The sequence below is a fragment of the Dipodomys merriami genome, unplaced genomic scaffold (genome assembly GCF_024711535.1).
Source record: "Dipodomys merriami isolate MVZ:Mamm:240054 unplaced genomic scaffold, mDipMer1.0.p SCAF_360, whole genome shotgun sequence".
NCBI lineage: Eukaryota > Metazoa > Chordata > Mammalia > Rodentia > Heteromyidae > Dipodomys > Dipodomys merriami.
In genome coordinates, this window is record NW_027205160.1 from 951,046 (window position 1) to 973,023 (window position 21,978).

The window sequence follows — 21,978 nt, forward strand, 5'->3', positions numbered from 1 at the left end:
GCAAAAGAAACAAAAAGTGCAAGATCCTGAGTTCAAATCCTAGTACTGACACAAAAGACAAGGCTTTCTCTGCATCTCTATGTTATGGCATCTCATTTACCTCAGAGATGATCGTTGTTAAGATTCCTGAGTGCTTACTTCAACATTTTATTTGGATGAATCTAATAAATTCTTTCTCCCCCAGTATTTTAACACAACAGTAATTAGGCCACTCATGGTGTGTGCAGACCTCTTCAATTTTTGCTTAACATTTTTGCTTTCATTTCAGCACACAGGACTCTTTCATTTATCTCTTTTTTTGGCCGGTTGTGGGGCTTGAACTCTGGGCCTGAACACTGTCCCTCAGCATTTCAGCTCAAGCCAAGTGCTCTACCACTTGAGCCACAGTGCCACTTCTGGTTTTCTGGTGGTTTATGGAAGATATGCCAGCCTAGGCTGGCTCTGAACTGTGACCCTCAGATCTCAGCTTCCTGAGTAGCTAGGATTACAGGTGTGAGGCACTGGCACCTGGCTTTATTTATCTTTGATGGTTGCTTATGACAGATGAACGTAGGCTATTAGTCAGGACCAACAAAGTTAATCCACTAAGAAGCACAGACAAGAAACTTCTTAGATTTTGTGGATCCTAGGATCTCTGGACCTACTCTTCTTCCTTCCTCTTCTTTTGAACACTGCTTTAACAATGCAAGGATTATCACTAGCTCACACCAACAGTCTGATGGGGCTACTACCTCTGGTCTCAAATCACAGCTCATTTACTCAGGCCTAAGGTAGAAAAAACAAAATGTATCTACCAGACACTTTGGGGACACATTTCAAGCAAAATCGTGACCAGTCTTGCCTCAACCTTTGCATCTATGAGTAAGAGAAGAAATCATGTGGAGACAGTGATTCACAGACTCCGGGCTATTCAGTGGGTACAGCAGAGCTGCTGGAAGCTCTTCAGTCATTCCTTCAGAGAGCTCTGTCCATTGTGATGAAGATTTGTCCCCTGCTAGAGGCTTACCTGGAACTTGTCTTGGAATACAAAATTGGAAAGACTCACCATTTTCTCAATTTGAGAGAGAGGCTCAGAGCATAGCCGCACCCTTCCCCCCAATGCTGCTTTATCACTTTCCTCCTTTTTTTTTTTTGGTACCACTTCTGTTGTTCACAGTCTTTGGTGATAGCCCTGCTACCCACACTTTTAGGGCCAGTGAGTGGATCCATGTGGAATGGAGGGGAAAGGAGTTGTTTCATCACTTTGGAGGCTTCTGGCTACCATGAACAGAACCCTGTGGCACAAATGAATTTAAATAAACAACATCAGATATATACCACGTGCAGGTACAGAAGGAGGGATGTGTCAAGATAAGACGCAGACAGTAGCTGGGTGGGGATGCATCATGGTTTATTTTGGCATATCTATTCAACATATTAAGTCCATCTTTGGGAATAAGATGGTGGCCTTGCTCTAGGAGACATTGTCTGCTGTTGCTTCACAGAGACAGGAAACTTCTCCCCTCCTCCCTTACACCCTTGACATGCATTCCCTCATTCGCCAGAACTGCATCACCTGGCCAATTGCTGAGCCAATCATTGATAAGAGGAATTTAGAAAACAAGCCCTGGCTGAGAAAAATTCTCTGGGGTTGAACAGATAGCTGTTTGGGCTGCCACTGCCCTTTTTAAAAATTCACTGTGTATTTTTGTTTGTCAAGCAGATCACATCTGGGACACTGGCAGAGAGGAAAGTGGGTAGAACTTTTCTTCTTCAGGGGAGAGATAGGGAGAGTTCTTTCTCTGCAAATCCCTTATCTGAGCAAACCTAGGTCCTGGGAATGAATGGACTCGGAGGAAGGCATTAGAGTGACAGGGAGGAAGAGGAAGAGGTGTAGCTTCAGAGTGAAGCCCGCCTCCTACTTCCTTTTCCATCTTTCTTTACTTTTTCTTCTTCTAAAGTTTCTGTTCTCTGCAGAGACCCAAGCATCCAGAATAGAAGCTCCCAATAGATTTATCTACTCATTTATCCTTCTCTGGGAACAATTGCTTTGTTAGCAGTGAAAAGATTTTTTCACCCAATCTTTGTTTTCACCCTTGTGGGCTTTCTGCTTATTATTGGTTGTTTTTTTTGTTGTTTTGTTTTGTTTTCTTGCTTTTCCTTTTTGTACCAGTCCTGGACACTGTCTCTGAATTATTTTTTGCTCAAGGCTGGCACTCTACCACTTGAGTCACAGCTCCAATTCTGGTGGTTTCTTTTGTTAAATTTTTTGGGGGGGTCCGGTCATGGGGCCTGAACTCTGGGCCTGGGTGCTGTCCCTCAGCTCTTCAGCTCAAGGCTAGCGCTCTACCACTTGAGCCACAGTGCCACTTTCTGGCTTTTTTTCTTTTTGCTTATGTTGTGCTTAGGAATTGAACCCAGAGCCTCAGGCATGCAAGGCAAGCGCTCTACCACTGAACCACCTTCCCAGCCCTGGTGGTTTCTTTTGGTAGTTAATTAAAAAGAAGAGTCTCACAGGCTTTCCTACCCAAGCTGGCTTTGAACTGCGATCCTTAGATCTCAGCCTCCTGAGTAGTTAGGATGACAGCGGTGAGCCACAGGCTCCTGGCTCTGCTGATTATATTTTAAGCTTAAAATGGAAAAGCTTCTCTTTGAAATCTTCGCTTATGTGTCAAATGTCACTGGAGAGTTGGAACCAATTTACCATGTGTTTATATCATTTCATTCATTCCCTAATGCATTAATTCATTCATAATCCTGTAATATCATAAGCACAAGTCCAATGCTGGCCCTTCTTTCTTGCCATAGGGGGGATTTGGGCATGCCCTTTGAGGCCAGACTCCCAGGAGAGTCAAATGAAGAAATACCAAGGACTGAGGCAAGTACTGAGAAATATAGTCCCCAAATTCCTTCCATGGAATTTTGCTCCAGAATCCATGCTGCCTAAATCCTGGAATAGGTCACCTGCCTAATCTTGTTTCACAGACAAAGTTGGCACAAGTCAGCTGATGCTTTCTGTTGATCTCTCCTCCACATCTTCAGGAAGGAGACCACATAATTACATGACCAGAAGATCATGTGACCGTGTGACCACACGTCTCTTTCGCTGCTCCAAAGATAGCAGACACGTGGGATGGGGAACCACATTGGTTTCTGCATCAGGCTGACTCATTCCTTCTGTCTCTACTCCTTTCCAGCATCACAAATCTTGAGATAATGTTTGCTTGTTCTTCAGTTTTCTGGTCTACCTAATGGGAACAAAGATAATGTTTACCTCACAGGGTGATTGCAAAGCTAACTCATGGGAAGTCTCTGGTCTAGGCCCTGCCTCTAACAGTGCTCAATACACTGTATTCTTTTTCCTATCTGAAAGTGTATTTTGGTCCCAAACAGTACTATTTTCATAAGCAGAGAAGCATGATCATATGCTGTTGCTGTTCAGAAGGAGGTCATCAGCAAAAGGTTGTTGCTCAGACTGGGTCTCTCTCCTGCTTGGGGGCTCGAGTTGTTTGGTCACCCCATGCCTGTCGCTCCCTCAACATGTTAGAATTGAGCTGCATGTCTCACTTTGAACTATGATTATTGCCAGTAAACACTGGGCATAAACTGCATTGGAAATGATTCTTGAAGAGTTTAGTGGGACAGAAAATACACAAATGCAGAACATAGGCAACTAGACTAAGAGCCTTGACCATTGCCAAATGTAGAGTAGCAAAGAGATCAAGGAGAAAACTCCATGATTATTTCATCCACATGAGTCTCTCTGCCTTCGCTTGTGTGTGTGTGTGTGTGTGTGTGTGTGTGTGTGTGTGTGTGTGTGTGTGTGTGTGTTTAAAAGAGACAATATTATGATGATATTATATTGTGCTATAGATCCCCCAGATTAGTACCCACAGACGGTTTTGCTTGACCCACAGAAGATTTTAGACTTTCAAATTAGTTTGTCAGGTCTGGTGCCTGTGGCTCACACATGTCATCCCAGATACTCAAGAGGCTGAGATCTGAGGATCAAGGTTCAAAGCAAGCCTGAGCAGACCAACTGGAGAGGCTCTTATCTCCAATTAATCAGCAAAAAAGACAGAGGAAGAGGTGTGGTTCAAGTTGGTAGAGCACCAATCTTGAATTTTTTAAAAAGCTAAATCAGAGCATGAAAACCTGAGTTCAAGTTTCAGTGCCCACTACCACACACAAATTAGTTTTCAACATTTAAAGAATAGATGGTTTCATTCTGCATCTGGAGGAATAGATAGCTGGAGTTGAAAATTGCTACCATTAAAAAATGTCATTCTAGCTGGGAGCTGGTGGCTCACATCTGTAATCCTAGCTACTCAGGGGGCTGAGATCTGAGGATCTCGGTTCAAAGCAAGCCGGGGCAGGAAAGTCTGTGAGACTCCTATCTCCAATAAACCACCCGAAAACCGGAAGTGGCGCTGTAGCTCAAGTGGTAGAGCGCTAGCCTTGAGCTGAAGAGCTGAGGGACAGCGCCCAGGCCCAGAGTTCAAGCCCCATGACTGACAAAAAAAGAAAAAACATCCTTGTAATTATAAAATAAATGATGCACAGAGGGGTTACAGTTCCATAAGTCAAGTCATGAGGACAATTCTTCTTAGCCAGTGGTCACCCCTTCCCATGCTCTCTTGCAGTGTTTCCTCCACTCCCATCTCCACCAGTAAGTTGGATAGTTCATTTAAAAGTGTCCATTGAGTACTGTTACAGCATTGGTTCACCCTTTATCCCTCCATTTCTATGCCTCCAACTTCCCACCATTTGAAAGGCCAGAAAGGTGATTGGGGGGGGCAGGGGAAAGGGGGCGCTACATTTCCTGGAACTTCATCTCCACTCACCCATATGGCTCAGTGGAGTTTGCTGCCTGCATCCCTGAGCAGATCATCTGCTTAGCATGATCCAGATTCTTCTGAGGGTTCTAACTACAGCAAGGCTTGCTCCATTCTTCCAGCCAAAAGGGGAAATAAAGGCAGATTGATATTTTCCTGTCTGTCTGACATTTCACCCCCTGTCCCAGAAAGAATGTGTATCATTAACTTTATTGATCATAACAGCCATTATTTAGTAGAATTTAGGATGATTTCAGCACCTTCTCTCAATGGATTCTTTTGAATTGTAGGCATTAACTTCTCCCACTTGGTAGAAGAGGAGACAGAAGTTCAAAGAAGCTAAGGAATTTACTGGGCCAACCTCTGATGCAGATTGACTGACAAAACACAACCCCCTGCCCTGGAACATTAAGTAAATATGATAAACTGTACTTCTCCTCTTCTGTTCTTTATCATATCTAAACTGCTACAGGCAAAAGAAATAATAATCCTTGGAGAAGTATAAGATGTTATAGTTGTCTAAAATGGTTCTCATATGGGGCTGGGAAGGTGGCTCAGTGGTAGAGTGCTTGCCTGCATGCATGAGACCCTGTGTTCTATTCCTCAGCACCACATAAGCAAAAAGAAAAAAATCTGGAAGTGGTGCTGTGGCTTAAGTGGTAGAGCGCTATCCTTGAGCTGAAGAGCTGAGGGACAGCGCCCCGGCCCAGAGTTCAGGCCCAACGACCAGACCCAAAATTTAAAAAAATGGTTCTCATACAACAAAAAGAGATGACTATAAGGTCAACAATTAAATTAAAACAATCCTTTGAAAGACTCATATTACTTAAAGAATAACCTAGATAATCATGTATTTACTACTGAAATTAAGTTTTGAATGTATAAAAATGGCACTGAAGCAATAGAGAATGGCCCTAGTTCTCTCTAACCAAATAGACTTAGGGTCCCATATGCAGTTCCCCCAAGAGATAGACAATAACGAATAAACAAACATGCAGAGAATCACAGGAATTTGCACACACAAAGATGGAAAATCTCAAAGTCCACCCCCTGACCCCTCATGGCAGTGCTGTTAAGCATTGAAAGGGGCCCACTGCTTGTGTCTTCAGGAACACCAGCCAATCTCAAAAGGCAGACACAGAAAACTCCCATAGCACTGGACACAGACCGGGCAGAGACCAAGACCAGAGACCAGGCACAGCAACACCCAGTCAGAGACAGCTCCCACTGCCCCACTGCTCAGCCCACAATTGATATGAAGGAACATAGTGGCCTACCAACCTGAAATCTGCAACAATAGATACAGAAATCTGCCACAGCACTGACAGTCATCCAAAACCAGTTCTAGGATCAGTAAGTATCAGGCTGGAGCCACTCACCCCACACAGGAGACCAGTACTGCAGCACTGGTTAGTGACCCACAGAGGTTGATCTGGACCTCTCTCCCTGCTAAGAAGGAACAACACACTTGAAGCACACAAAGAGGCCTGAGCCCTTCCATATTCCCACCACCCCAACTGCTGGCTTCCAGTGGAAGGCTACAGGAACTCCAACTAGACAGGTGCTAGGACCCTGTATCCCCCATAGCACTGGCTATCCAGAGAAAGGTCAGTGTGAGAACCAACGTTCACTCACCCACAGGGACATGCCCCCTCATCCCAGAGTAGTCCAAATCTCGGCCCTCCCTAACAGACAAGTCAGGCACTGGTAGAGGGCTCTCCTGTCAGAAAACACAAACATGTGTGCTAACCAGCCACCTGTAGAGCATTTCCACCAGGAACAGCCAAGTGAATGCATGCACCAGCCCTATACAGGAGTGCAAGCTGCCTAGGTGCCAAACCCTGACGAGAACTGCAGGCCCATTAAACATTTGCAGGTCAAATCACAGGTACATGCTGTCCACCAACAGAGCACACCCTTGTTGGTAGCTGCAGCACTGAACCCTGCCAGGACCCACTGGTCCCTGTCTGGAACTGCAAAAAGAGTAAATGTATGAGTAACAGGCAGAGCACATGTAAACACATACAAGATGCACCAGACCAACTGCTGGTCACTTGTTGGAAGAGAACCAACCCAGGGCCAAGGCACAAAAAAAGCCCTGTGCACAGTGAGGACCCCAATCCTTCTGAAGCCAATGCCTAACCCAGACTCCTGAAGCTAACTTCAGTCCCCGCTGCAGACCAGACCAAGCTCCTTTCAGTTATCCCAGGGCTGATTATGCACACAGGTGCTAGCCAGCTTGGGGACCCTGCTTCAGTTACCCTACCCAGTGTAAACCAGCCCAGGCAAAGTGAAGGCTGTTGGTACCTGACAGGCAAAAATTGGGCCAACAGACAAAGATTAGACTACAGCACCGACAATCCCTGAACCCAAATGCATATACCAAAAGGAAAGATTACAAGAGTCATGGACAGTCAAGAAAACAAACCAAATCCAAAAGCCAGCAGCAATCCAGGAAAGAACTACAGTAACAAGGAAGAAGAAATGGAGGACAAAGGAACCAGTAAAGAAATGATGGCCAAATTGGCCAATGAAATAAAAGGGAAGATGGAAAAGCAATTTCAAGAACACAAAAAGAAATATCAAAGAAATTCCAACACTTCAAAAAAGATACAGACAAAAATAGACACAGTATATACCTCATTAAAAGATAGAATTAACAATGAGACCTGATATAGGAACCATAAGTTGTCAATTTCCACAATGCAAACCATAATGGAAGCTATAGGTAACATAATAAGTGAGATGGAAAATAGAATATCAGGAGTTGAGGATAAAACAGAGAATCTGGAACAGCAATTAATAGGTATGGAAAAAAGAACTCAAAAATTACCAAAAGGAAATCCAAGAATTGGCAGAAAAAGCCAAGAACTCAAATCAACATATAAACTGGGATAGGTGAGATGGAAAAATTTCAAAAGAGTAATGGAACACCTATTCAATAAGATCATTACAGAAAATTTCCCCAATCTTAAGAGAGAAAATCTCACCTGCATAACAGAAGCATATAGAACACCTAGTAGACACGATCCTAGAACACTTCTATACATATCATAGTAAAACCATTAGACCTGAGTAGCAAGGAACTGATTTTAAATGCCACAAAATCAAAGAAGGAATTACATTACAATGGAAAAATCAAAATCGCTGAGGACCTTTCCACATAAACCCTCAATGCAAAGAGCCTGATAATGTAGTTTCCAACAACTGCCTACTCAAATTGGTGTACCCAGAGAAGCTATCGAAATGAAAACCTTTCATGACAAAAATTAAAGAAATTCATGAACACTAAACCCACACTGCAAAAAATAATAAAAGAAGAATAAAATCTGAAGAAAACAATTAAGATCAGGGAATCATATCAGACAGAAATCACTAGAAGATCAATTTAGTAAGTGCAGGGAAAGGAAAGAAGCAACAAGAAAACAAGAAAATGGCAGATAACATAACACATCTCTCTCTAATAATCCTAAACATTAACACACTCAAATTCTCCAATCAAAAGAAAAAGAACTACAGACTGGCTCAGAAAAGAAGATCCATGGGGGAGTTAGGGGGTGAGGGGAGATGGGAAGGAATGGGAAGGGATGGGAAGGGGAAACAAAGGAGGAGGCAACAATACTTGATAATAAATGTACTCATTACTTTGCCCATGTAATTGTAACCCCTCTGTACAGTATTTTCACAATATAAATAAATAAATAGCAAAAAAAGAAAGAAAACAAGATCTATTAATTTATTGTCTCCAAGAGACCCATCTCACAGCCAAAGTAAAAACAAACTCCAAGTCATGTTATGGAAAAGATCTTCCACCCAAATGTACCCTGTAAGAAGGCAGTAGTCACCATATGGATATCTGATAAAAAACAGACTTCTCATTAAAATCAGTACAAAAAGACAATGTAGGTCCCTACATATTAATAAAGGGAATGATCCATAAAGAGAAAATCATAGTGGTCAATGTCTGTGCACCAAACAATAGCGCATCTAAATGTGTTAAACAAAAACTCTTGGATTTACAGAACAAGAAAGACCCAAACAAAATAATAGTGGGAGAGTTTCACACTCCATTCTCACCAAAGGACAGGTCAATCAAACAAAACAAGCCAAGAAGCCTCTGAACTAAATGACACCATAACCTCTTCTCAGTAGCTTGTGGAACATTCTCCAAAATAGATAATTTTATAGTTCACATAAAGAACCTAAACAAATAAAGAGAATTGACATAATCCATTGCATCCTATTAGACCATAGTGGAATTAAACTAGTTTGTAAGAACAAAGCATACTGTAGAAATTAGTCAAATACAGGGAGGCTGAACAGCACACTACTGAGTAAGACCTGGGTCACAGAAGAAATTAGAAAGTTCTTCCAATTCAATGAAAATGGAAACACATCACAACAGCACCTCTGGGATACGGCAATAACAGTGCTGAAGGGAAAGACCTAAGCATAAAGAAAACAGAAGCAGCTCAAGTAAATAATCTCATGATATAATTAAAATTGCTAGAAAAGGAAGAAAAAAGTTAAATCTAAAGGGAGAGAGATGTTAAAAAAGGTTATGGCAGAAATCGAGATAGAAATTTTTTAAATATACCTGAAATTAATACAACAAAAAGCTTCTTCTTTAAAAAGTGATTAAATTGACAGACCACTTGTGAGGTTACCAAAAATGAAGAAGGAGGAGGAGGAGGAGGAGGAGGAGGAGGAGGAGGAGGAGGAGGAGGAGGAGGAGGAGGAGGAGGAGGAGGAGGAGGAGGAGGAGGAGGAGGAGGGGAGACAAAACAACAAGATCTGGGATGCCACATGAAAAATTACAAAGTAGGCTTCATCCCACAGATGCAAGAAACATACACAAGATATATACATACATACCTACATGCCACATATGCAAATCCATAAATGCAATTCAGCACATCAACAGAGCCAAGATCAAGAACCACATGATCATCTCAACCGATGTACAAACAGCCTTTGACAAAATCCATCCACTCCTATTCAAAGAATATAAGGCACTTATATTCAAAGAACAGAAGGAAAATTCTTTAAAGCAACAAAAGTAATATATCATAGACCAACAGCCAAAAGAATACTACATGGGGAAAAACTAAAACCATTTTCCCTAAAATCAGAAACAATGCATAGATGCCCACTTTCTCCATTCTGCTTCAATATGGTTACAGGATCCTTAGCCAGAGAAGTAAGGCAAGAAAAGCACATTCAAGGGATCCACATAAGGACAGAAGAAATGAAACTATCCTTATTTGCAGATGACATGCTGTTATACCTGAAGGACCCCAAATACTCCACTCCCAAACTCATAATAGACCACTTCAGCAAAGTAGCAGGATACAAAATTAATCCACAAAAATGAGCAACCTTTGTGTATGCCAACAATGCTCAAGCAGAAAGGGAAATCATGAAAACAACACAATTTGCAATAGCCTCAAATATATATATATATATATATAGGAATTAACCTAACCAAAGATGTAAAAGATCTATTTAGTAAAAACTATATACATCTAAAAAAGAAATCAGACACTAGGAAAGTGAAAGACCTCTCATGTTCTTGGAGAGGTACAATCAATATTGTGAAAAAGGCTATACTGCCAAGCACCAGTAGCTCACACTTGTAATCCTAGCTACTCAGGAGGCTGAGATCTGAGGATCACAGTTCAAAGCCAGCTCAGGCAGGACCAAGGCCCCGAGTTCAAGCCCCATGACCAACCAAAAAAAAAATGAAAAAAAAATGGCCCAATAATATAAACATTCAATGAAATCCCCACCAAAATCCCAATGGTGTTCTTTACTGAAATAGAGAAAACAAATAAAAAAATTCATGTGGAACAACAAAAGACCTAAAATAGGCAAAGAAATTCAAGTTCTACAAGGAGCCATGGTAATAAAAACAGCTTGGTATTAGTACCAAAATAGAACCAAAGACCAATGAGATTAGAAGACCTAGAAATAACACCACATACTTTCAGTTATCTGATATTCAACAATGGATCCAAATACATACAGTAGGGAAAACATAGCCTCTTCAACTATTGGTGCTGGAAAAACCAGGAAGCCACATGCATGTTTGTCAACATGCACTAACATCAATTCAAAATGGATTAAAGACCTCAACCTCAGACTCAAAACTCTGAAACTACTGTAAGACAGTGTAGGAGAGACTTTAGAACTTATAGGCTCAGGCAGGAATTTCCTAAATCAAATCCCAGGGGAACTACAGATTGGAGAAAGACTGGACAAATGAAAAGACATAGGTACTAAACAAGGAAGACAGCCAATCAATTGGGAAAAATCTCTACCAGCAATACATCAGACAAGGCCTAATATTCCATATAAACAGGGAACTCAAGAAACTAAGCCCCTCCCAAGTCTAATAAACCAATCACTAAATGGGCAATGGACCTCAAAGGAGGTTTCTTAGAATACAAGGTAAAAATGGCAAAGAAACTGTCATCCCTGGCCATAAAGGAGATTTAAATCAAAACAGTCCTGAGATACCATCTCACCCCAGTTAGACTGGTCAATATTCTGAATTCAGACAAAAACAAATGCTGGCGGGGATGTGGAGAAAAAGGAACCTATTGCACTACTGGAGGGTGTAAACTAATACAACCACTCTGGAAAGCAGTCTGGAGGTTCCTCAAAAAACTAAACATAGACCTTCCCAAAATCCAGCCATACCACTCCTAGGCATTTACTCTGAGCATCATGAACCAGAATATGAACAGGATACCTGCACATCCAAATTCATTGCTGCAATATTCACAACCTCCCACAAGAAGCACTCAGATGTCCCACAACAGATGAATGGATACAAAAAATGTGGTACCTATAGCCAATGGAATTTTAAACAGCCATTACAAAGGATAAAATAATGGCATTTGTAGGGGAATGGATGTAACTAGAACAAATCATGTTGAGCAAGGTAAGCCAAGATTATGGAGACAAAAGGTGCATGAGCTGGGCGTCAGTGGCTCACGCCTGTAATCCTAGCTACTCAGGAGGATCACAGTTCAAAGCCAGCCCGGGCAGGAAAGACTGTGAGACTCCTATCTCCAATAAACCACTAGAAAAATGGAAGTGGCGCTGTAGCTCAAGTGGTAGAGCACTCGCCTTGAGCTGAAGAGCTGAGGGACAGCGACCAAGCCCAAAGTTCAAGCCTCATGACCAACAACAACAACAAAAAAGGTGCATGTTCTCTCTGATATGCAGATGTTAGATTTAAAGCACAACAAGATATGATCAAGTATACAGGGTTCTAGACACAGATATATAGTGAGACCAAAAGAGGATAGCCTTAGGAGAAAAGCACCAAAATGTAATACACAAGCAGCTCTTCATATATATATATATATATATATATATATATATACATATATATATATATATACATATATATATATGTATATATATATAAATCATAGACATATATATAAAATCATACACATATTGAAAAGAACTCCAAAGAAAACAAAGGACCTTTTCTTAATTTGTCTTATCATTTTTAGATGACTCTATTTTTTTACCTCATATATGGTGTATTCACATGCATATGTGAAAGAAGGTGGGGACAGAGCACAGAATCAGTGGAAGACAAGTAAAAATAGATAGCAGTGGGGCTCATCAACTGCATTGGACATTGATGTAAGTGAACCAAGCAACTAGTGGAGGAGATGGAAAGAAAGGCAAGAGAGAATGAGGGAACAGATGATACTAAGGAAAAGGAAAGAAATGTACTTATCACCTGACATATGTAAATGTAACCTCACTGTATATCACATCTAAAACATCAATAAAGTAATTTTTTAAAGCTATGTATAATGGGGAATGGTAATACTCAGCACTGTGGAGGCAGAAGCAAGGGGACTGCAAGTTCAAAGCCATCTCTACAGTAAAATTTTTTGTCTCAAAAAAACAAAAAAAGGATATGGATGTTACAGGTCTTGATAGACCATGTGAGGTTCTGGGTTAGATCTCTAGCACAAAACAAAACAAAACAACAACAACAAGAACTAGTCTTTGTATAATTAATTTACAGTGATAATTACTGAAAGAAATGGCCTATATAGGGCTGGGAAGGTGGCTCAGTGGTAGAGCGCTTGCCTTGCATGCATGAGGCCCTGGGTTCGATTCCTCAGCACCACATAAGCAAAAAGAAAAAAAACCCGGAAGTGGCACTGTGGCTCAAGTGGTAGAGTGCTAGCCTTGAGCTGAAGAGCTGAGGGACAGCGCCCAGGCCCAGAGTTCAGGCCCCACGACTGGACCCAAAAATAAATAAATTAATTAAAATGCCAAAAAATATTAAAAAAAAAGAAATGGCCTATATAAATAAAAACCAAGAAAGAAACCAACTAAAATGGTGCACAATAGAATCTGGCAGGGGGGAAAACTACAAAGGAAACATCACATCTGCAAAATCTGGTTTCAAGAAACATTAGTATGTATAAAAATCTTCAATATATAATTAATTTTTTAAAAAAGTTTTTAATTCCTCCTAAAACCTCTAGACCAAATTTTTTTTTCACTGAAGAATTCTGTCAGGTGATTTTGACACAGTAAATAATTTTACAATAAATGATGTCCTAGGAGTTGGCACTTGTAGTTATAAAATGTGGCTTGGGAAAATTGGGAGGGAGCAGAGGAAGGGGTGATATTGTCCAAAAGAAATGGACTCATTAATTGCCTTATGAAATTGTAACCATTCTGTACATCAACTATATAATTATAAAAATATTTTTAAATATGCCAAGTTAAAAAAAAACCTCATAGGTCTAAACATAACCCACAAACTACAACACTTTAAATGAAAGCACATGAAACTTCATGTATTTGTGTTGCTTTGAAAATGACCTCTGTGTACACTTTAGTGGGGTTTTTTGTTTGTGGTTTTAGTTTTGTCTTTGGATTGTTGTTCTTCATCACTGATGTCATGAAGCTTGGACTCAGCCTGGGTGCTGTCACTGAGCTCTTTAGTTCGAGGATAGTGGTCTACCATTTTGAGCCACATCTCTAATTTCAGGTTTTGAGGACTGTTCATGAGTGCGCCACTAGCACCCGGCTACACTTCGGATTTTATTATTTTTTGTCGGTTGTGGGCCTTGAACTTTGGGCTTGGGTGTTGTCTCTTCAAAATTCTACCACTAGAAACAGGGTCAATTCCGGTCTTCTGAAGATTATAGTCTTACGGACTTTCTTGCTGGCCAATACTAATACTGTGTCTTTGAGAAATCATTAACGACAGCCCGAGATTTCTATAGGTAACAAAGGCCTGGATATTTTTTCATGACAAGTTGATTAAAGACAAAGCATTGGGGAAGCTTTACAGATATTTAAGAAAAGGACACAAAACACCATCTCTAGAAAGATGGCTTACATTTACATTTTCATTCTAAGAAGGCACCCTCTAAAACTTCCTTTCTATTCATAAAGTACAAGTAATACCATCAAAAGATAGCAGCAGCACATAAATAGTCTGCAATATGATACAAAAACAGCAAAGATGTAAGCCATAACATATTATGTAAAGAACTGAAAATATTCAAACAAGACCAAGAAAAATGATCCCATTTACACTATGTATCTCCTATAAGCTTACTTATAGTACAGCATTATATGGGCCAACCTTGTCTATCTGCTTGTTTTCATTGCCAATTAGGCAGAAAATAGCCACAAGTGAAGGTGTGATACAAGAGGTAGACCTCAAGCCTTTAACAAAAAGCCAAGTAAGAAAAGCAAGTTCCTGACTTCAAACCCCAGTACTAGCACAAAAAATAAAATAAAACTATTATTATCTCGATGAAAATAATAGGGAAGGTAGTGCCATTACATCAGCATTTTAGAGCTTAAATATAAATAAATTGATGTTATTTAAATGAAATTATGAATGTATATGGAGGAAACAGAGATTATGTTTTCTAACTGTGGAGTCAGGGAGGAACTTTAAAGCAAAATGTAAATATCAGAAACAAGAAAAAAAGATGGACTAATTTTGGCATAAAATAGTATGTTGGTATATATCACTAACAAAAACTAGAATAACATATTTGAAAAAAAATAATCTGCAACATATTTGATAGGTAATATATGTTGTAAAAATATTTTTAAGCTTTCAGATGCAGAGTGGTAGCTCAACAAAATGAAGCTGGAAATTGAAATATAACAGGGGAAAGTAAAGGGGAGGAGTGTAAATGAATGAAGAGTGGGTAGTAATGGCAGTATGCAGTGATAATATTCAATGCATATCCTATGAAATGAGGAAAGTTGAAGAAATGGCTTGGGTTGGTGAGAGGGAGGTGGTAGAATGATGATAGGATTGATATTGAGTAAGATACTTTGTACTTATAAACTGGTACATTGACAGATAAACCCTTTGTACAACTACTTGAAGATAATCAAAATATAAAAAACAAAAAAAATTTAGCTGGGTGCCAGTGGCTACAACTGTAACTCTAGCTTCTTAGGAGGATTTGAGTATTGAAGCCAATCTGGGCAGGAAAATCCATGAGATTTTCACCTCTAATTAATCACCAAAATGTCAGAAATAAAAGTTCTGGCTCAAGTGGTAGAGCACTAGCCCCAAGCAAAAAGAGTTCAAAAATAGTGCCCAGACCCCATTGTTCAAGCCCTGTACCAACAGACACACACACACACACACACACACACACACACACACACACACACACACACACACACACACACACACACATGTAAATAAATAATAAAAAACCAGAAGAGGGGCTGTGGCAATACACAATACAGGCACAAAAGGCAAAACAAAACTTGTTTCAGTCAAATAACATCATATATTATACTCAGAGTAATATAAATTGTCAAAAAGACCTTTTGAAAATATATACAAAAAGCACTAAAAGTACTAGTACCCTTTAACCCACTGGCTGTAACAAAACAATAAAAGAGAGGCAATTGATAAGCTAAGATGATGTTTACCATGCTAATTCATAACTTAAAAAGTGAAGAAACATATAAACTAGCTAGTAGGTGATTGAATAATACAATACTTTTTATCATGACATTCAGACATACAATGTTAGTCTACGTATATATTTATGTAGATAGATGATAAATAGCTAGATAGGTAGATATATGAGCAGAAATATATTTGCTGCTAATTATTCAATATTAAAAGCCTCCACAAGCATTTATATATTCCTATTCTAAGTTCTTGTCTCCTGCCTCAACATAAAAGGAAAATAAACATCCATAACTAGCATTTTACTTTTACAGGAACTGAGCACAATCTTCTCAAACAGGTCACTCCATCTTTCACCACACAGTCAAGCCCTCTACTTTTTAAATTTACATATCTCCTTTTTAAATTTGAGGCTAGAATTCTTACACTTCTCCCCCCTCCTCTCTCGTGACAACTAAAAGTGTAAATGGTCATCATGTTTTTTAAATACGCTCATTGAAGCCAGGACCCAATCACCTTCTTAGTCTTACTTTATTTCCATTCTTTTTGTTGTTGTTGTTGGTCATGGGGCTTGGATGCTGTCCCTCAGCTCTTCAGTTCAAGGTTAGCACTCTTAACACTTGATGCACAGTGCCACTTCCAGTTTTCTGAGTGGTTTATTGGAGATAAGAGTCTTATGGCCTTTCCTGCCTGGGTTGGCTTTGAACCGTGATCCTCAGATCTCAGCCTCCTGAGTAACTAGGATTACAGGTGTGAGCCACCAGTGCCCAGCCTCACTTTATTTCCAAAAGAAAGCTTCCAGCTCTCAAAGCAGAGCCTTATACAAAACATGTACCAAATAAATTTATTCCATTAACATTTTCTATGTACTTACTGCATGACAGCAGGACAATACAATACTGTGTTTGGATCTCAAAAATCATGAAATATGTTCATGTATAAATATGACTAGTGCTTGGGAAAATTGGGAAGTGGAGTAGAAGTATCAATAGGTTATTGATATATTATTATCCTCACAATAGTATGTATATTAGCTCAAATTCCCAAAAATAGCTCAACAATGTCTTATGCATGTTTTAAATATTTGATAACAATATGTCTATATAAGTATATCAAGTATCAATAGATATTTGGGAATAAGAGAGGTAAAATAGAGAAAAAAGGCTTTGATTAACCTAGACATAAACAATAAACAAGTACTACTATACTGAAGCCTGTATCTTGAGAGGTGGAGATTAACACTGTCAAATTCAGATTCACCATACATCTTCCAAGAATACAATTCTGAAGATATATAAGCAAAAGTTATGGTTATAGTTTGGAAAGAATCCAATGATAGATCTGAAGTTTGTCTTCCTTTCTTAGGGAAATAGAAATGTAAGAGGAAGATATCAAAACATTCCCAACACAACAGTTGATTTCCTCCTGGTATCATTTAGTGCATTTTTAATCTAACTTGACTCATTTTCTAAATTGTTACAGTTCCTCAAACTATGGTGCAGAATGACAATATGAAAAGAATGCAAATGCAGTGAGACAAAGGTAATCTCTACAAATTAGTTCATTTAAACTTGCTTGCTATTTTCTCATTCAAAAATGCTATACTGATGCATTTCACTCAAAGTGGATTTCACTCAGTATTCTTTTGCTTGCTTGCATTTTGAGTTCTGCTGCCTACTTTGTTAGCATAGGGTTGAGTAAGGGCAGTTCATGCTGCAAAACACAAGAAAAAAAACAGAATGTCTGTAATCTTAATGCAAAATGTTGCCATCTATTGTTATAGGAAATGATATTGAAATTTCAAAACCTAAATGAGTAAGATGAATCAGTAACTGAATAGAATTTGTCACATAATGTTTCCAATGGGAATAATAAAACAGTACAATCATCAAGGCATTTTTAAAAAGAAAAGAAAAGGTAGGCATGGTGATTCACATCTGCAATCCCTACTCATTAGACTGAGGAAGATCATTGTTCAAGGTCAATATGAGACAGAACTTTACAAGACCCTATTCTCAACCAGAAAGAGTGTAGAGGTGTACACCTATCATCTCAGCTAGGGCACGTAGACACAAACACACACACACACACACACACACACACACACACACACACACACACACACACACACACACACACAAAGAACAAGAGGATTACAGCCTATGCTGGCTCATGCCAAAACCAGAGATTTTTATCTCAAAACTCACAAGCACTTCTGTGCTCATAAGAGAGTAATTGAGGGGGCTGGGAAGGTGGCTCAGTGGTAAAGCGCTTGCCTTGCATGCCTGAGGCCCTGGGTTCGATTCCTCAGCACCACATAAGCAAAAAGAAAAAAATCCGGAAGTGGCACTGTGGCTCAAGTGGTAAAGCGCTAGCCTTGAGCTGAAGAGCTGAGGAACAGCTCCCAGGCCCAGAGTTCAGGCCGCACAACCGGACCAAAAAAAAAAGAGAGTAATTGACTACCATGTCAAAGACTTGATTTCAAATCCTAGTATTTCCAGAGAAAAAATACTTTAAATGATGATAATATAGCAACTTTCAATTGACTATCCTTTGAAAAAGGGGACTTAAAGATAGATATTTGAGGCATCTGAACACTGGTTTTAAGGTGAAAGTTTCCAAGAGTTGGCTGGGAAGGAATTCTGGACATGGGTTCTCTGCAGTTTTTCAGTGCATGAAAATACCATGGCAATTCAGAAAATTTCGGCATGAGCCAAGGAGACCTAGGGTTTCTCCTATTCCATCCTGTAATGTTTTCGGAGTGTCTGCTTTGACTTCGAGGTCTTTGATCCATTTGGAATTGATTCTGGTGTAGGGTGATATATAAGGATCTTGCTTTAGTTTTCTACAAGTAGTTAACCAATTTTGCCAGCAACATTTACTGAAGAGGCTGTCTTTCTTCCATTCTATTTTTTTAGCTCCCTTTTCAAAGATTAGATGGCTATAGGTCTGTAGGTTCATTTCTGGGTTTTCAATTCTATTTTATTGGTCCTGAGGTCTGTTCTTATGCCAATACCAAGCTGTTTTGATTACTATGTCTTTATAGTAGAGTTTGAAATTTAGTATTGATATTCCTCCAGCAGTGTTCTTTCCGTTGAGGAGCGTTTTTGCTATTCGGGGTCTTTTATTGTTCCATATGAATTTTTGGATTGCCTCTTCTATTTCCTTGAAGAAAGCAGGCCAAAATTTTCTGAATAGAGACCTGGAAACACAACAAATCAAAGAAAGTTTGGACAAATGGGATTGCATGAAGTTGCAGAGCTTCTGCATGGCAAAGGACATAGCTAGCAAGATCAATAGAAAGCCCACCGATTGGGAGAAGGTCTTCACTAGCCATACAACAGACAAGGGTCTCATATCTAAAATATACTTGGAACTCAACAAATTAAACCCCCACAACAAATCCTCAAAGAAACAACTGTCCAATAAATAAGTGGGCTAAAGACTTAAAGAGAAACTTCTCTGAAGAAGAAAGAAGGATGGCCAATAGACACATGAAGAAATGCTCAACATCCCTAGCCATAAAAGAAATGCACATCAAACAACATTGAGATACCACCTCACTCCAGTTAGAATGGCAAAAATCAAGAACTCTAACAACAACAGATGCTAGAAGGGATGTGGACAGAAGGGATCCTTACTTCATTGTTGGTGGGAATGTAAACTTGTTCAACCACTTTGGAAAGCAGTATGGAGGTTCCTCAAAAGACTTCACATAGAGCTCCCCTATGATCCAGCAATCCCACTTTTGGGCATTTACCCAAATGTTTACAAACAAGACCACACTAAAGCTACCAGCACAACTATGTTTATTGCAGCATTATTTACCATAGCTCAGATATGGAACCAACCCAGATGTCTCTCAGTAGATGAAAAGATCAAGAAAATGTGGTATATATAAACAATGGAATTCTATGCCTCCATCAGAAAGAATGACATTGCCCCATTTGTTAGGAAATGGAAAAACTTGGGAAAATTATATTAAGTGAAGCAAGCCAGGTACAAAGAAACATAGGTCCCATGGTTTCCCTTATTTGCAATATCTAGTATATATATGAGTCAAGCGGAAAAGGTCAGATAATGTGATGTTAGGAAAATGAACCCTTAGATATGTATTTTAATGTTTTTTTTCTTTCATGCATTTGTTTCTAATGCATTTGTAAGATTATTTCTTTGTTGCTTTGTATGTCCCTCCCCCACAGGATAACCCCTGCTTTCACTATATTTGATGTCAGTATAACTTGTGGAGGAGATGGAGAAAAACAAGTCGTTTAAGGATACAGGTGGACCTGTTGCAACAATGAGAAGTACAAGTTGTCATGTCGAAAATGAGCTTTACAACGTTGGTGTGGGGGTGGGAGGTGGGAGGATTGGGTTGGAGGGTGGGGAGGAGGCTGGGAAGGGATGTGAAGTGTAAACAAAGGAGGAGGCTGCAATGCTTGATAAGAAATGGACGAATTATCCTGCGCATGTAATTGTAACCCCTCTGTACAGTATGTTCACAAAAATAAAAAAAAAATAAAATAAAATACCATGGCAAGGGCACTGAAAACCAGTGAAATAGAAATCTCCCTTTTATTTTACTGCAAGTCTTCAGAAATACAAGAGAAGCCTCATTGGTCTAAAGACTGTAACAAGAGTATTGTTTCATTAGGAGATAATGGTGTTTTTCAGCCACTGTCTTCTTCTAATACATGAAACAGATTTTAGTAAATATTGCGCAATTGATTCTGTACAACTTAAAATTTTGAGGCATGGAGTAAAACCAGATCTTTGGAATCAAGAATCAAAAATAGAGCAGTATAACTTGGCAGAGTTAAAGAGGGAACAAGAAACAAAGGAAGTAAACAAGAACGAATAAGGGAAGGGCTAAGAAAATATTATAAGTAAAAGAATCAACACATTAAAAAACTGAAGCCTATCAAAATACATCGAAGTATCCTATTGACTTGGTCAACCCTTCTACATTTAGTTCTATCCTAGTTATTATGGCTGCTCAGTCTCTGAAAGCTCAGATCTACAATGTTTAGAATTAAGAAGTAAATTGATACAATATAAAAAATAGGAAAGTAGCACATTTTTTTTTCATTTGCAACTTATTCACATCCTTCAAATTTAAAATACATAATGGGAAAATACAGTTAAATAATTACCTGGTAGAGCCAATAAAATTTGACTCAGTTTGGGGGAAAAGATTAAGGTGGTTATGGATTTAGAATTTCTTACAATGACATTATGTACAAGACATTATGTCGAAAAATGAATCTTACAACTTTGGCGGGGGTGCGAGAGCACGGGATGGGAGGGCAGGGATGGTAAGGTGGAGGCAACAATGCTTAATAAGAATTGTACTCATGGGCTGAGAAGGTGGCTTAGTGGTAGAGAGCTTGCCTTGCATGCATGAGGCCCTGGGTTTGATTACTCAGCACCACATAAACAAAAAGAATAAAGCCGGAAGTGGTGCTGTGGCTCAAGTGGTAGAGCACTAGCCGTGAGCTGAAGAGCTGAGGGACAGTGCCAGGCCCAGAGTTCAGGCCCCATGACCGGACCACCCACCCAAAAAAAAGAATTGTACTCATTACCTTGCTCATGTAATTGTAACCCCTCTGTATGGTATTTTCACAATAATAAAAACTTATTACTAGTAAGTTTTAGCAATGTTTATCTTACATCTCTAATTTTGATGATCATCAAAAGAAGTCTGACTCTTAAAAGAACTTATGTTCTTATACAAATAGAATATTTATCTGAAAAGTAAAGCTTTCCTTTAAATGCTAATTTCTTCAATTGGCTACTTCATCATGAGATTTGAAGTTTATTGTCTTTCTTCTAGAGTTGATTTTTTTGTTATCAGCAGTTATAAGAATAAGTCAAATGCATGATTTCAAAAGAACATCTGGATAGTAGAACATTTGCCTAGCACAAGTGAGAGGTCCTGAGTTTGATCCTCAGTAGCCCAAGAGAAGGTGGAGGAGGAAGATGTAGGCAGAAAGGGTGTAATGGGTGTGCAGAAGGATAAAAAGGAAGAGAAAGCAGAAGTAAAGCATCATATTATTCACTGTGAAACTGGTAGAAAAGCATGACCTTATTCTGTTATTTCTGCTGACACTATAAGCAGGAGGATTCATAGATTTCTCATAAGGAACAAAAGTGCTGAGCCATACCCAGGATTGGAAAAAGCAATTGTTCCTGTTTCCATCATGTTAAATGTTT

The 21,978-nt window shown here is 39.4% G+C and overlaps 1 long non-coding RNA gene across 16 annotated transcripts in view; it reads right to left on the minus strand.

The window, feature by feature from the left end:
- Window positions 1-1,158: 1,158 nt before the first annotated feature.
- Window positions 1,159-21,978, minus strand: part of LOC138804405 (uncharacterized) — a 44,264-nt gene continuing 23,444 nt past the window's right edge. For 9 of the 16 annotated variants that reach the window (XR_011365251.1, XR_011365248.1, XR_011365246.1 and 6 more), the window contains 3 exons: window positions 16,296-18,967; window positions 4,824-4,993; window positions 1,374-3,227 (listed from right to left, as the gene is read on the minus strand). This is a non-coding gene — a long non-coding RNA (uncharacterized lncRNA). Of the gene's footprint in view, window positions 1,275-1,373; window positions 3,228-4,823; window positions 4,994-9,689; window positions 9,809-16,295; window positions 18,968-21,978 lie in introns of those variants that run through there. The other 7 variants (XR_011365241.1, XR_011365250.1, XR_011365240.1 and 4 more) reach the window with 7 other exon arrangements.